The sequence below is a fragment of the Miniopterus schreibersii genome (genome assembly GCF_964146895.1).
Source record: "Miniopterus schreibersii genome assembly, chromosome: 12".
Classification (NCBI taxonomy): domain Eukaryota; kingdom Metazoa; phylum Chordata; class Mammalia; order Chiroptera; family Miniopteridae; genus Miniopterus; species Miniopterus schreibersii.
Genome location: NC_138112.1, coordinates 54,324,288 through 54,337,996, shown reverse-complemented (window position 1 = coordinate 54,337,996; position 13,709 = coordinate 54,324,288). Strand labels below are relative to the sequence as shown.

The window sequence follows — 13,709 nt, the reverse complement described above, 5'->3', positions numbered from 1 at the left end:
ATGTGTTGGTCCACCACACTTGATACAGATTAAATACAAGTGAAAAAGAACTGTGGTATGAGAAACAATGGCCCTGAAATTTATTTTTAATATTTTACTAATTTATTATTTGTTTGTTCCTTCAGCTTTTTTCCAAAAAAGGTTTAAGGCAGCTCTGAGTATTTTTATAACCTGCAGGCTCTTCTCTTCTGTTTGTGAATATTTTGTAGATTGAGTGCTAAATGCTAAATTATTAAAGATCATTTTAACAAAGGAAGGAGCCTAATGTCTTCTAATACCCAGTAAATTATTTTAAAGACTGTTTCAGCAACTTTATTCCAAAACACAATTAGCAAACAAGACATACATTTTACTTGCAATTAATTTGTATTCAAGGATACTATAACTAAAGAAAACTATTAATCAAAGTAGAATGAAAGTGGTCTGAATGGACTCATTGTTTGACGTCTGTCACCCATTTGCTGTTCCAAAACACAATCCAGTTTCTTTCCCCCATGTTATAGTCTTGGTGGGGATGACAAATCCAGGTGCCTGCTTCCTTACTGGGGAGCCTCAGTAGCCACTGGGGCTCTTTCTACCAAATCATTCCAGCATCTCTAAGATTCAGCACAAGGTGTATTTCCAGTCTCATTTGGGTCCTTGGATGTACTCTCCAGGACTTTGACTTTTAAGCAAGCGATACAGTATTGGAGAGACACTTGGAGTTGAGTCATCTTGGTGGCAGTACCAGTGCTACAAGATATTTCTCTAGCTCTTAGTTCCCAGCCCTTTGCTCCTCAATTCCTGCTCTCTCCCAAATGTTTCAGTTACCATGGCTGTTGCAATCTGCCCAAATTTAGTAGTTTAAAACAACAGCAATACCATCTATTTTGCTGAAGACTGCAGTCTGGACAGGCCTCAGCAGGGTCAGCTTGTTTCATCTCTACTCATTTTTGCCTGGGTGGCTTAGAGGTGGGGCTTAAGGCTTGCTCACATGTCTGGCGCCTGGTCCGGGAAGACTGGAACAGCTGGGGACTAGAACAGATGGCGCTCCTTGGGCATCTCTCAAAATCTTTAGATGGTCTATCCAGCATTGGGGTGGTGGCCGGACTTCTTACGTGGCAGCTCAGGGATCTAAAGGTCCACCGATCCAGAAAGATCCACTCAGAAGCCCTTGTAATGATCTAGCCTCCCAAGTCACGTGAGCTTATTTCTGCTGCACTCCTGGATGAAACACTGTAAAAGTCCACCTACGTTCAAGGGGAAAGAACACAGACCTTCGAGCCTCTCAACAGAGCACAGTCGAGATCAAATTGTAAAAAGAACGTTTGGGACAGAATACATATTGGTGCAATCATTTTTGGAAAATTTAATCCCCAACTCTGAGCCTTCCAATTGATGTAATCCTGTTACTTTTCAATAAACTCCCTGTTGCTGATCTTAGCCAGGGTCCGATTTTATTACTTATAACTAAAGAATCCCAATCTAATAGAGTAAGAATCTGCTTTATTAATCCCTTGGCAATTAAATGCTACTTTAATGTTGGATATTTAATTAATATCCCCATCAAGAGGTTGGTCCTTGTTCATTACTTAATTACTAGACACACCTGCATGGCTCAGAAGAAGACTGTTTCGCTGGTGAACACCTCCAACTATGTTTTCGAGCTTCACTCCATTGCTGCAAAACAGGCTCAGCTGTAAGAAAATAGCTGAGGCGCAGAAAGGTTATTTGGTTTATCGCAGATGGCAACGGGGAGTGCAACGCTTCCAGAAACAGACCCAGAAGTTTTCATTCCCTCGGCCAGCCTGGAACTATTAAATCGCATAGAAATACCAGGAAAAGATAAGCTACATGAACCAGTGATTGCTGGAGCTAAACACTCTAGTGAGTTCAAAGAGCCCTTAGGGCCTGCTGTTTATTTGGAAAACCAGGGGAGGGGGAAGCGGAGAGAATGGCAGGAGAGAAGCCTGGCTACATATTAGCTTTAGGATTTTATCTTAACCAGGCTCGCTTAAAGAATTTACATATTAGATGTGCAGAAGTTTATGTGTATATGTGTGTAGAGTACTTTAATCTTTTTGCTTTGTTTTGTGTGTTGTTGTTTTTTTAAAAAAAGCTTCAGGGAATGTGTACACATTTAAAATAAAAGTGTATGTTCCAATAAATATTATTGGTCTATTATCAGTCAGTTATCAAAATATCACCCTAAAAGAATTTTAACCTAAGAGCACATGAATATCAAAAAAGCACATTAGAGACATAGCAAATGATATAATTAGTATGTAGAATATGAGGTTGCTTTATTAAAGATGAAAATATTAAAGTAAATAATGAAGTAAGGGAATAAGTTTGTTGTTTCTAGGAGTATTCCATTCCTCCTTCTGGAACTTATTAGCCAATTTCCCTAAGATGCCAGAAGGTTCTAGAAGATTTTTCGCATGTAATTACCATCTATACTTTTAAACTCTTATTAATAGAGTTGTTGGAGATAAAAGAGAAGAGGAAAATATATGCCTGAGTCCACCCACTGATATTATTCAGGATTTAACTTTTACCTTCAGTGTTCAAATCACATATTTCCATCTTCTCTCTCTCTCTCTCTTTCTCTCTCTCTCTCACACACACACACACACTCACACTCACACTCACACTCATATACGTACTCCATTTCCACATCTTTTCCCCTTTCGGTTCTCTTCCAGAGGCCATTCTTTTCAGCGACAGACCCTCCATAGGCTGTTTTCTGTGACCACCGGCTGTGTGGTAAGAATTGCTTTGGTTCTGCTTGTCTTCGTGTCTGTCGAAGGCCATGGAATATCGGAGTCTGAAAGCATAGCCTGGACCCCAGACTCTTTCAACACATCTCAGTAAAACTTTTAATGATCTTCGTTTTCCACACAGCATTTCCGATGTGGATGCCACCCTTCATCTGCCCAAAATTAGATAGAAGAACACCTTGAATGAAAAGCTTCCTTCACATAGAGATGATATAATTACATCAAATACCTGGCTTTTTAATCTCCATTATGAATAAAATCACTACTGAAACCCAAGAAAAATCATATACATTCCTTTAGAAGCACAAATGTCCTAAAATCTCTCATTTGGAAACCTCTTGTGTCCCAAGCATTTTAAGCCATCTTGCAGAAAATTCTATGCATGTAAAAACACTGGTTGGAACTGTTTTTCCCCCAAAGAAATGATTATTAAGGGCCAGGAGTGAAGCATCTCACCTCTTTATTGACTAAGTTTGGAGTTATTGCTTCCTTCTCTTTTCTTTGTAAGTGTTCATCTTATTAGCAACTTGTTGCTGGACTCTGATGTATTAATTTTCTGCCACAGCAAGAGATTTTTGTGTTTCCTTATAGCACAATATTACTTTAAAATTGTTATGCCGTTACCTCTGTGTATGTACAGTATCGTGGAACTAAACAACATACATACATAGCTCTCCATCTATCCTCTGCATTCCCTCTGCATTAGGTGTCCCACTGGCACGAAAATCAGAGCCCCAGCTCCAATTTTTCCAGCTGTCTCTGTCGCCCTGTGATCTTTTGGTACAAATTTTCTAGCCTGTTTGAAAAGGCAGACTTCTACCCCTCCCGCCCCCTTTGATTGTGCTTAGGCATTTTGCCAGCCCGAGACATGGATTAATATGAACAGAATCACAGGCTTCTCTGAATATAAGTCATTTACGTGTGTTTAGTTGCCCAGACCCAGAAAGGAAAAGGCGGCCTGCAGCTGCCTTTGTGTAGAGTCTGGGTAGGTTTTGATTTCACTTAGAGTCAAGAACAAAGCAACCTCTGACTTTTCTTCAAACTCAGCCCGTATGGAATGACTTCTAATGACTCCACGAACTGCTAGCCTTCAGATGACTGGAGCGTTCTCACTTTTTAAGTTTTCTCCTTCTGTGACGTTTTATAATTATACCTATTTTTGTTCTTCAGATTTTCTGAGTGCTTAACGTCTAGAGGGGAAAAAGTTTAAATCCTTTGGCCACCATCAAACGTTCTTTTCAGTTTCAGGATAATGTGGAGAGAGGCTTTCAGGGCCGTGCCAACACCCTACATGGCATTGCCGATGGAACGAGCCAACTCCATCCCCTGAGTCTGAATGACTTGGAGGAGACGTGATGTCATTGTCTACTCAGAGATAAATGGAAAGGAGTCTGGGTGGAGACTTTTAGAGTGGTCTTTGTAATAATAGTAATTAAAAAGAGCATTACCTCATATATCTCGACTTTTTGTACATACCATGTGCTTTTCTCATTTTGCCCCAGTATTACTCATAAAGAGCTGATGGTTCGGTTTCATTATTTTTGAAGCACTGTTGGATGACACTGGTTTAACAGTTTCTCACAGTTCGTTGCTTCAGTTTTCATCAAATTATATTTCTAGTTACTCCAGGCACTTTTGTCATCCATTTCCATATGCCTCGAAGACATGCAAGGACCAGTTTGCCAACAGAAAATTCAGATACCAGATACTAGCTGCTGTCTTTTCTAAAATAAAATTCTTAGAATCCACCAGGCCAACCCCTTGGCACCCAAACACGCTCACGTTTGTATAACTAGATTAGCCTGTGTGCGTGATGAAGGGTGAGGATTACCACAGATTATTTAATTTGGATGTGCATATTTTATAAAATAAACAGTGGCCATCTACACTTCCATATACTTCGTACTGGGGTGGTGGGAAAGCAGCAGCCATACCATTTGCCAAAGAACTGCCAAGTTCCCCCCAAATTCTTACATCTTCCCTTCCTTAAATTCTACAACTTTCCCATGTTACTGCCCTCACTTCTTGAACCTCCTGTTGCCAAATGAATGTTAGACATTAGGGCCCATTATATATTCTTGACAGCTCTGAAATAAGCAAATAAATGTTATATCAACAATTGGAGTATCATATAAATTAGTCACCAATTCTCAACAAACTATCCGCTTACTTGTTTGCTTACGAATTTAAGCAGTACAAATAACCAAAAGCTGACTGCAGCTGGCAAAATGGAAAGTCCTTAATTTGCTTTTTAGAATATTGCTCAGGCCTCAAAGGATGGGAATTAATAAACTGACAATAAACTAAATGCAAATCTTTTGGTCTTGCAAAGAACAGCTCAATCATTCCCATTAATATGAATATCCAAAGGATTTTCCTAATACGTTTAGAACTACTGAATCTTAAGGGAATTTCTTTTAAAGTAGTCTCCATGATTGTACTGTGTGCAGTATCTGAAGCGAAATATGGACTATTGGGTATTCTGAGCTTATAATATCCATAGCATTTCTTTTCATGAGAGTTGTCATCTATAGAACCATAGAAAGATGTTTAATGACATGGAAAGATGTTCAGAGTCTTCTGTTCATTTGAAAGAATAGGTTATATAGGTGGGGGGGTATGAGGGAAGCTTTTACTTATTAATGTGCTTCTGTATTTATTTACAATGAGTGTGTATTAATTTATTATTAAAATATTTAGAAGTGGGCCTGGCCAGAGTAACTCAGTTGGTTGAGCACCATATTGTGCATCGAAAGGTTGTCGGTTCGATTCCCTGTCAGGGCACATATGCAGGTTTCGGGTTCGATCCCCCTTTGGGGCATGTATGGGAGGCAACTGTTGATGTTTCTCTCCCTTCCTCTCTCTTTCTCTTCCTCTCTCCCTTCCTCTCTCCAAGCATGTCCTTGTGTGAGGATATATATATATATATTTAGAAGTAGACGACAATACTGTATAATAATTGCTTGATATATATCTGGCATTATTTTAAGCTTTTTTAAAAAATATATTAACTCATTTATACCTTGTAACAACTCTATGAAGTAGGCACACTTACGATTTAAGCAATCTACCCAAAGTCATACAGGTAGCAAGAGGGAGAGATGGGATTCCAGCCTTGCTTTTCTCTTAGTTACTACACTATACCCTTCACTGTATTCCAAACTTTATTCCATTTTTTGTAAAGTACATTTGACTGGAAAAAGTACATAACAAAATGTTACCAGTGGGTATTTCTGAATGATGAAATTACAGCTAATTTTTAAAAATGTTTGCTTATCTGTATTTTCCAATTTTCACAAAACAATGAGTAGATAAAAAAAATTGAAACAATCATCTTTTAAAATTTCCTTCTGTGCTAAGTGTGAAATAGGAATTTTGATATAGTGCCATGATTTTTTTTAACTACCCTCCAGTAAACTTTCTTTTTATTTTAGCATCTAGTAAAAGCATGTGCCCTAAATCTTGGCGATTCAACTGTTCTCTTGTGTGCAGATTTTACTTTGTTTATAGATGGTCACTATGAGGAATTATGAGAACAGAAGAAGAAACCGATGGAGCCTTCCAAATGTAGAAATGCTAGGAATGGGGTAAAGTTAGAAAACATAATTGCCATTAGAGAAGCCATAAAATGTTTGTGTATATTTCCATTGCATCTTTTCTCAGCAGTCTGAGTTGCTCAGCAGGGCCACAGTGACTTAGCTCGTACCAGAAAGGAGCCCAGCAACCAGAATATCTTCCTTACAATGGGTTTCCGAGGACTGACTGGGTCCACATGGAATTACCCTGAAGCAAAGGAACAATGTTCTTACTTTTAGTGAGTGTCTGTGTATTTTCTCCGAGAGCATATTCATTTCTTTGAGGATTTCACTGAAAAAACCACCACTTGTTAAGAACCCCTTCGAATATTGTTTGGACTATTAAATACAGGTGAACTAGTTCTGATGAGGACAGACATGAAATTGATGTAGTATCTAAAAATTTAAAGGAAAACAGAAGCACATTTACTTACTGGATTTCTATTTCATATGAAATAAGAACAAGACCATTGTGGGCTAAAAAAATGGGGGATAACGTTTTGGGATCTGCATATTTGAAGAAAGTCAGATTAGTGACATGTTGTGCCAGTGTCGCATTTAATACTGCAGTTCTTCATGACAATGTAGGATTCTGAAAAGTGTGTGGGATAGAATGAAGATGGCTTGGAGACACAGGAAGGCTTGAGTGGAATGGGGAGTTTAAGAAAGACAATCATCACCTAAATATGACTCCCAGCCTCTCTGTCTGGGCATTTCAATGCTTTCAGCCAGTATTTCAAGATTCTGATTTTTAAAAATCTTTGTTTTTAATTATATAAAATTTATTCAAATTTCAAATCCATTCATGTCTCTCCATGTCTCATCTCCTCCAAACTGCCCTGTTGAAGGCTACCATCCCCTCCAACCCAATGACTGTATCAACTCTCCAAGGGCCTCCCAATGTTCACTCTAGCCCCCTAAAATCCATTCTCCACACTGGGAGAGGAGTGACCTTTTGAAATTACAAATGTAATCATGTTAGCCTTTCTACTTAAGAACCTTAAACAGCTTCCAATTGCCCTCAGGATAAAGTCAAACATCTTGAACGGGGCCTTAGCTGTGACCTTCAAACGTCTCTAACTTGGCTGTTTGGTCCTGGCCTCTGCCTGCAGATCCAGATCTAGACCCTTTCCCAGGCTTCACACAATTCCTCACTCAGCACCCCACCACACTGCTTCTCTTTCTCCTGTGACATCCTTGCCTTCCTTTCCTCCATCAGGGAGATCTTCACTCAGTCTCAGAGGAGAAAGTCTCCAAAAGTGTGTGGAATTTTTTTTTTTTTTGGTACCAGGTGCCTCTCCTTTGCATAGATATACTTCTTATTTACTTGTGTGATTATTTGAAGTCAGTCTCCAGGCTCATGACATTACTGACTTCATCATCATGTGAGGGAAAATTCTGCTTTTTGCATCATTAGACCATCAACATGGTTTAAGTACCCTGCCTGGCACAGAGCAGGGCTTAAAAAATATTTGTTGAAGAACCATTGCAGTAATAACACAGAGAGCAATGGGTTTTAAATTTTACTGGTCTCGCAAACCCAATCTTTTCTAAAAAAATGTATTCATTCATTTATTTACTTTTGCTGACAAGAAAAATTACATTATATATTGCTTACTCAAAATATTGATATATCTTGTCAAACTGAATTATTAAACTTGAAAACTCCCACATACATTTTCTTTAATCAGGTGATTATGGGTTTTCCACACTGCCCATCTTTCAAAAGAGATTACTTCAGCTTTTACTTCAATGAACACACTCTTCCTAGGATGAAAAACACACTCACACATGCTTCACACCTTGTTTAGATTTTTTAAATTAATTATTAAAATTGTTTCATAAATAACTTGTCTGATTTGTTGATATATACTAGATATTGGTTAGTAAGAATGGTAAGAATTAGTGAGTGTTTTGTAAAATTCTCAGATTTTCAGTCCCTCCATGTTTATTATTTAAGCTGCTGGCAAAGCTAGATCAAAGTCAGTCTTTCTAAGGTGATGCCTATATCATTTATTTTATGAAATGAAATTTCACCAGTTCTAGTGCGGCCTGAGTCTGCCTTAGCCAGAAACGTTATTGGTTAACCAACAGGAAATTTCAAATACAAAGAACAAAAGACATTTACATATTTATTTTGAGGACTTCAAAATAGGATCTATCAAAAAATCAGATTAATCATGTAAGTTTCTTTGGAAACTATATCTTGGTACATTTTTCCTATAAAACTTAAAATACAAATTTTACTTAAGATTTTTTTTTTTTTAATCCTACTTTATTTAAAAAGAAGGCTGCTTTTGCCCTGGCTGGGGGGCTCAGTTGGTTGGAGCATTGTCCCGTACACCAAAAGGCTGCAGGTTCGATTCTGGGTCAGGGACCATTCCCCAGGTTGCAGGTCCGATCTCTGGCTGTGGTGCATGCGGGAGACAACGGAACGGCGTTTCTCTCTCATATCAATGTTCCTCTCTTTCTCCCTTCCTCTCTCTCTAAAAATCAATAAAAACCATATCCTTGGGAAAGGGTTAAAAAAAAAAAAGGCTGCCTTTAAACAGATGTGATAAGTAACAACCTTCAGTTTCTCAATGAGAAAATCAACTTCTGGAACAGTCTTATATGTTATCTCATGTCTCTAAAGATATTAGCAAACTCCTTTAATGTGCTGTTTGAACCCCATGGAAAGTTCTTAGCTCTTACCGCCCAGCACGGGTCTCAGGACATCACTTCCGCCCCTGCCTATCTGGGCTGGGTTCTCCTTCATTGTGTCACTGTCTCATTTACTCACCCCATCTCTCACTCACTTTCTCATTTATTCACCCATACAATTGTTTAACAAATATTTTCAAATTTCTACTATTTGTGGAGCACGTAAGAATGAAGGACTTAAAGGGATATAGGATATAGGTCTTAAAGTGGAGGGGGTTACAATAAAAACATTAGAAACAAAAATGCAAAAACTGTAGGAATTTAAAATAAAGGTGTCTGTTGGCTCAACTTTTTTTCTAATTGCATCGTAATAATAGTTCTACTAACAGGCTCTGAGTCCTCATACTATATATCTTAGCCTTTGTTGGAAAATGATAGAAATGCAGACAATTTAAAGAAAAAAGAGACAAAATAGTTGCTGTTTGTTCCTAGAGTTAGATTAGCGTATACAATTTCAATGAAATTACTCAATGAAATGGAAATAGTTTCAACAATTTTTTTTTTTTTCCCTGAGGAAGAACCACACTATGGAAACAAGTTTTAAGTTATACGCAAGTATATATCCCTAAATTACTGAAAAAAACTGTTAGAGGGAAAAAGAAAGCCAACTCCAGATTAAGCACTGAGCTTTCAAGGGAAGCAGCTTTCACTTTCCAAGCTTCCACCTAAAGTTCTCCCACGTTCCTCTCTCTCATTTTCTTCCCGAAATACATTCGGAAAAGATATTTTAAAAGATATTGCAGCAGGCTATCAGGAAGCACAGTTGCCTGTTCCTTGGATGAAATCACTGGAGAAAGGGTCCAGATTTACATTCCATTAAAGACAAAAATGCGTAGTATTTGCATAGAGGCAACCAGAAACTTGGCATTGGATTTTCATCCTTTCTTTCTTTTCCATTATAAACAATAAAAATTGAATTTACCAACAATAACCAAAAAAATGGGGCTTATAGGCTCACTTATCTTAAACAAACAAACAAACAAACAAACAAAGTGCCAGCCGTTAGCATTTAAAATCTGGTATAATGAAGCTCGATATTTCAAAGCCCATGTCAGGGGACAGACATGGTTCACATCCAATCATTTTAAAAGAAGCTTTTAGTGCAGGCAGCTATATCGGTGGAGAATGTAGTTTAACCAAATGCAGCATGTTCAAATCTGTGTAATGAGAATTATTTGAAAAGTGAATTCCTTTTGTTCCTGGTTTACTATTTAAATTCACTTACATTTCTCCAGCTTCTTTCTTTTGGTAGCTTAATGGAAATGAAATTTCAGAACTCTAACACAGCTTGGCCACTACTGCTCTCAGTGGATAACTGATCAGCAGGGACACAGGAGAGGCTGACTTCTTCCTATAGTGCAAGTTACAATTTTAAGCTTTTTTTTTTTTTCCTCCAATTTTCCCCAGTCAGCAAAACGATGTACAAATTTTCATCAACTTAGTAAAGGATCACTCACCTGATTTTTTTTTATACCATTGAATGTCTTGTAAAACGTGCCACTGAAGGAAAAGGCATTATTATTTCTTGTCTGTGTGCACATAGCTCTAGAATCATGTACAAACTATTTCGGCTGTTTTGATTGACTACCAGTTACTTTTTTTAAAAAAAGAAAGACAAAGTTAGAAAACCACAGAAGTTTTTTGGCTTGGTGGGTGCTAATTTTTTTCCCCCCGACTGATTAAATCATCCCAAATCAGTCTAAAAATGCAAAACATTTAGATAAAGGGACTATACCGCTAACTCATAGAGCAAGGGAAACAAAACAAAGCATTTCTTCAAAAACATGATTCTAGTCCATGTTTGCTGCTGGGCTGGAAAATAAAAATAAAATATAAGGTACCCTCACCCCGTCTTTGGCATTCTTTCATGCCAGTGCCACTTGCTGTGATTTGTGCTGGGCAAGGGTAGTCACTGTGCATTGATCCCAGCACATATGACAAGTGCCGACACCCTGGGCTTACTGTACAACAAAATAAATACATTAGCAGGACTATGTCCCCCTTCATTTCGGCCCAGGCACAAGAGATAGGTTACTTAAAATTCAAGTGCCAGGAAAGCCTCTTATAAAAGGGAAATATTTTCAAGTGAATTCCGTTTGATCTTTTTTTTATAGGGGCTCCTACCAGCCTCTCTCTCTTCCTCCCCAGACCCTGCAAACCAATTAGTCTCAGCACGGAGGCCACAGACCACGTTGAAATGGCTCCTTTTTATTTCTAGGGGATATGATTTCAGCCGGTGTGTCTAGTCAGTTGTCACACAGTCTACTTAGCACCCGCGTTGGATTTCCCTTTGGAGAAGGGCTGGGTCTTTGAGTCTGACTCCTGGAGAGGAATTAGATCTGGTTGCCGTCCAAGCCCTTCAGCTCTGACAATGGCATAACATCACAGGGCTACCTCATCTTTGGGACGCAGCCTTGCCAACCAAGTTGTCTAAAAGCCTTCACTTCCTTGCCTCCTGCCTTCTAGCATCTCAGTGGCTTTCCCTTATGTTGTTTGCATACAATTCTGAAAACCTTTTTCCCCCCATTCTCCAAAGTAGCAGAGTAAAGGGGATGAACTTTGCTTTTTAAAACGTTTTTGAAGGGTTTATCTTTCGGGAAAATGTGCCCCAAAGACAAAAATGAAAACAACTAGAGTCTCCCTCTCCTCAGCTCCCTATCCTGAACCAGCCTTAATTCATGGAGGTGGAAAAAAAAAAAAAAATCAGCTGGGTTGGCCTTTTCTTTCTCAGGAACAGCGTTGCAGAGAGAAAGGGGTGTGTGCCTGTATGTGTGCGTATCTGGCGAGTCCAGAGGCTTGGGCAAAAGGAGCATAGCTCTCCCCCAGGAAAGCCTGAGCTCAGCAGACAGGAGACCCGGGGTCGCCTTCCGTGGTCCGAGCGCAGTGCCCGAGCCTCTCCTCGCCCCAGCGGCGAGTTCTGCGCCCTGTAGCTGCGCCAGGGCTCCACACGGCGCCCGGCAGGTCGGTGGGTGGGAGGCCTGGGTGTTCTCTTTGCAGAAGACGCCCATTTGGAGGGAAAACTCCCTTTATTTGCCCTGGGGTTCCGCAGCACCCCTCCCCGATCCCCTGTCATTTTTACCCCGATCACACTCATGATGATGAACTTGCAGCTCAGCTTCCTGCCGCTTGCTTGACCCCGGAGCACCAGCAGGCTGCCGGCCTCGCCCTCAGTTCCCTCCTCCTCCTGCTGCAACCCCGGGGCCCCGGGGCGCCGAAGGGGGTTCGAGCGGGCTGGGGCTGAAGGAGGGGCGCGCGGGGGCGCGGGGTCCCGCCAGGGAGCGCGCACGGAGCGGCGCCTCGGCCGCCCTGCTTCCTGGAGCTGTGCTCCTTTGACCCCAGTGGCAGTCCCTGTCACTGCACCGCTCCCTCCGGCTCGCCGCGCCCTCGCTCGCTCTCCTCGCCCCCTCGTTCGCTCCCTCCCCAGATCGAGGCTGCTCCCGTCCTCTCCCCCCCCCCGCCCCCGCCTCCCTCTCGCGCTGCGCCCCCGGGCCCCGGACCCCAGCCCGCGGCGGGACCTCGGAGGTCGAAGGTTCTGGCCCGCCCGCGCCCCTCGCCGCCCCCGCGCGCCCCCCGCGCGCCTCCCGCCGGCTCCGGCCGCCCTGCGATGGATCGCCTGCTGGCCGGGCGCTGAAGGCATCCCCCGGACCCGGAGCGCAGCCCGGGAAAGGTAATCCGCCGGGGAAGGGAGGCGGAGGGCGGGGGAGGGGGAGGAGGCAGCCGGGCGCCCGGTGCCGAGCGCGAGAGGAAGGGAAAAAAATGCACACACAAAGCGGAGCCCGGGTGAGAGGTGGCTTGTCAGAGGCGCGTGCGGGGCTCGGAGCGGGGACCGCGGCTGCCCCGGCGCCCCTGACATTCGCTTGAGCGGGCGCTCTCCGGGCAGTTCGGAGCCCGAGGAGGGCTTATTTTGTACCCCCGAACGAAAGCGAATTCTCTTTTAGGAGCTGTCTACCTCCCACCCCCATCTTGCCCCTCTGCTCCTCTCCCCTCCCCCCAGTCCTCGGCCCCGACCTCTCGGGGTCCCCCACGCCCGCCCCCTCCTCCGCCGGGATTTCTTCCGAGGGGAAGAGAGGGTGTCGGCGAGGGGCAGCGGCCGGAGCCCGGCGGCCGGGGTGGGGGCGGGGCGGGGGCACGACGAGCTGTTTACTAGAAAGTCCCGGGGTTGCGCGTTCGAGCCGCCCCGGCCTAGGCCCGGGCGCATTGTGTTGGCCCGAGCCCCGGGCGCCCGCGGCCGCCCGAGCGAGGCGCTGCGGCCGGGCAGGCGCCGCGCAGCTTTGTGCTCGGCTGCGCTCCGCCGCCGCCCCCGGCCGCCCGCGCGCCGCTCCCGCGCGGGGCCGCTTCTCACCCCGTCCCCGCGCCCCGACCTCGCTCCCCCGCCGCCTCGGGTCCGCAGGACCGCAACCCGCGGGGCGAGTCGGCGCCTCGGGCTGGGCGGCCGGGGGCGGGGGGCGGAAAAAAGTAACCGCTGCCGCCCGATTTCTTCTAGAGAGAGGCAGGAGTTTCTTTGCTATCGACGCGAAACGGGGTTATCTTTGTAAAGCCTTTGAATTCCGGGGGTTTGCGGCCTAGGAGGTGAAGGGCACGTTTCACTGGAGATTGGGGAGGGGGTTAGTATCCACCAGCAAGAAAAGAAATTAAAGATGCCCCAGTGGAGTAGATTTACAGGGTATTTACC

At 43.0% G+C, this 13,709-nt stretch overlaps 1 protein-coding gene and 1 long non-coding RNA gene across 5 annotated transcripts in view; one reads left to right on the top strand and one right to left on the bottom strand.

The window, feature by feature from the left end:
- Window positions 1–316: 316 nt before the first annotated feature.
- Window positions 317–12,227, bottom strand: LOC308565507. Of its 2 annotated transcripts, XR_014000055.1 has the most exons (6): window positions 12,117–12,227; window positions 10,495–10,537; window positions 10,263–10,388; window positions 2,646–2,911; window positions 1,589–1,690; window positions 317–1,229 (listed from the first exon to the last, which is right to left on the bottom strand). It is a non-coding gene; the product is annotated as an uncharacterized lncRNA (long non-coding RNA). The 2 variants fall into 2 exon arrangements; XR_014000056.1 differs by lacking the exon at window positions 10,263–10,388.
- A 130-nt stretch (window positions 12,228–12,357) lies between these two features.
- The window catches only part of MPPED2 (metallophosphoesterase domain containing 2), a 164,317-nt gene continuing 162,965 nt past the window's right edge, over window positions 12,358–13,709 (top strand). The window contains exon 1 of one of the 3 annotated variants that reach the window (XM_081154789.1): window positions 12,358–12,704. The gene's annotated coding sequence lies outside the window, so the exon portion shown is untranslated. The remainder of the gene's footprint in view (window positions 12,705–13,709) is intronic. The other 2 variants (XM_081154794.1, XM_081154786.1) reach the window with 2 other exon arrangements.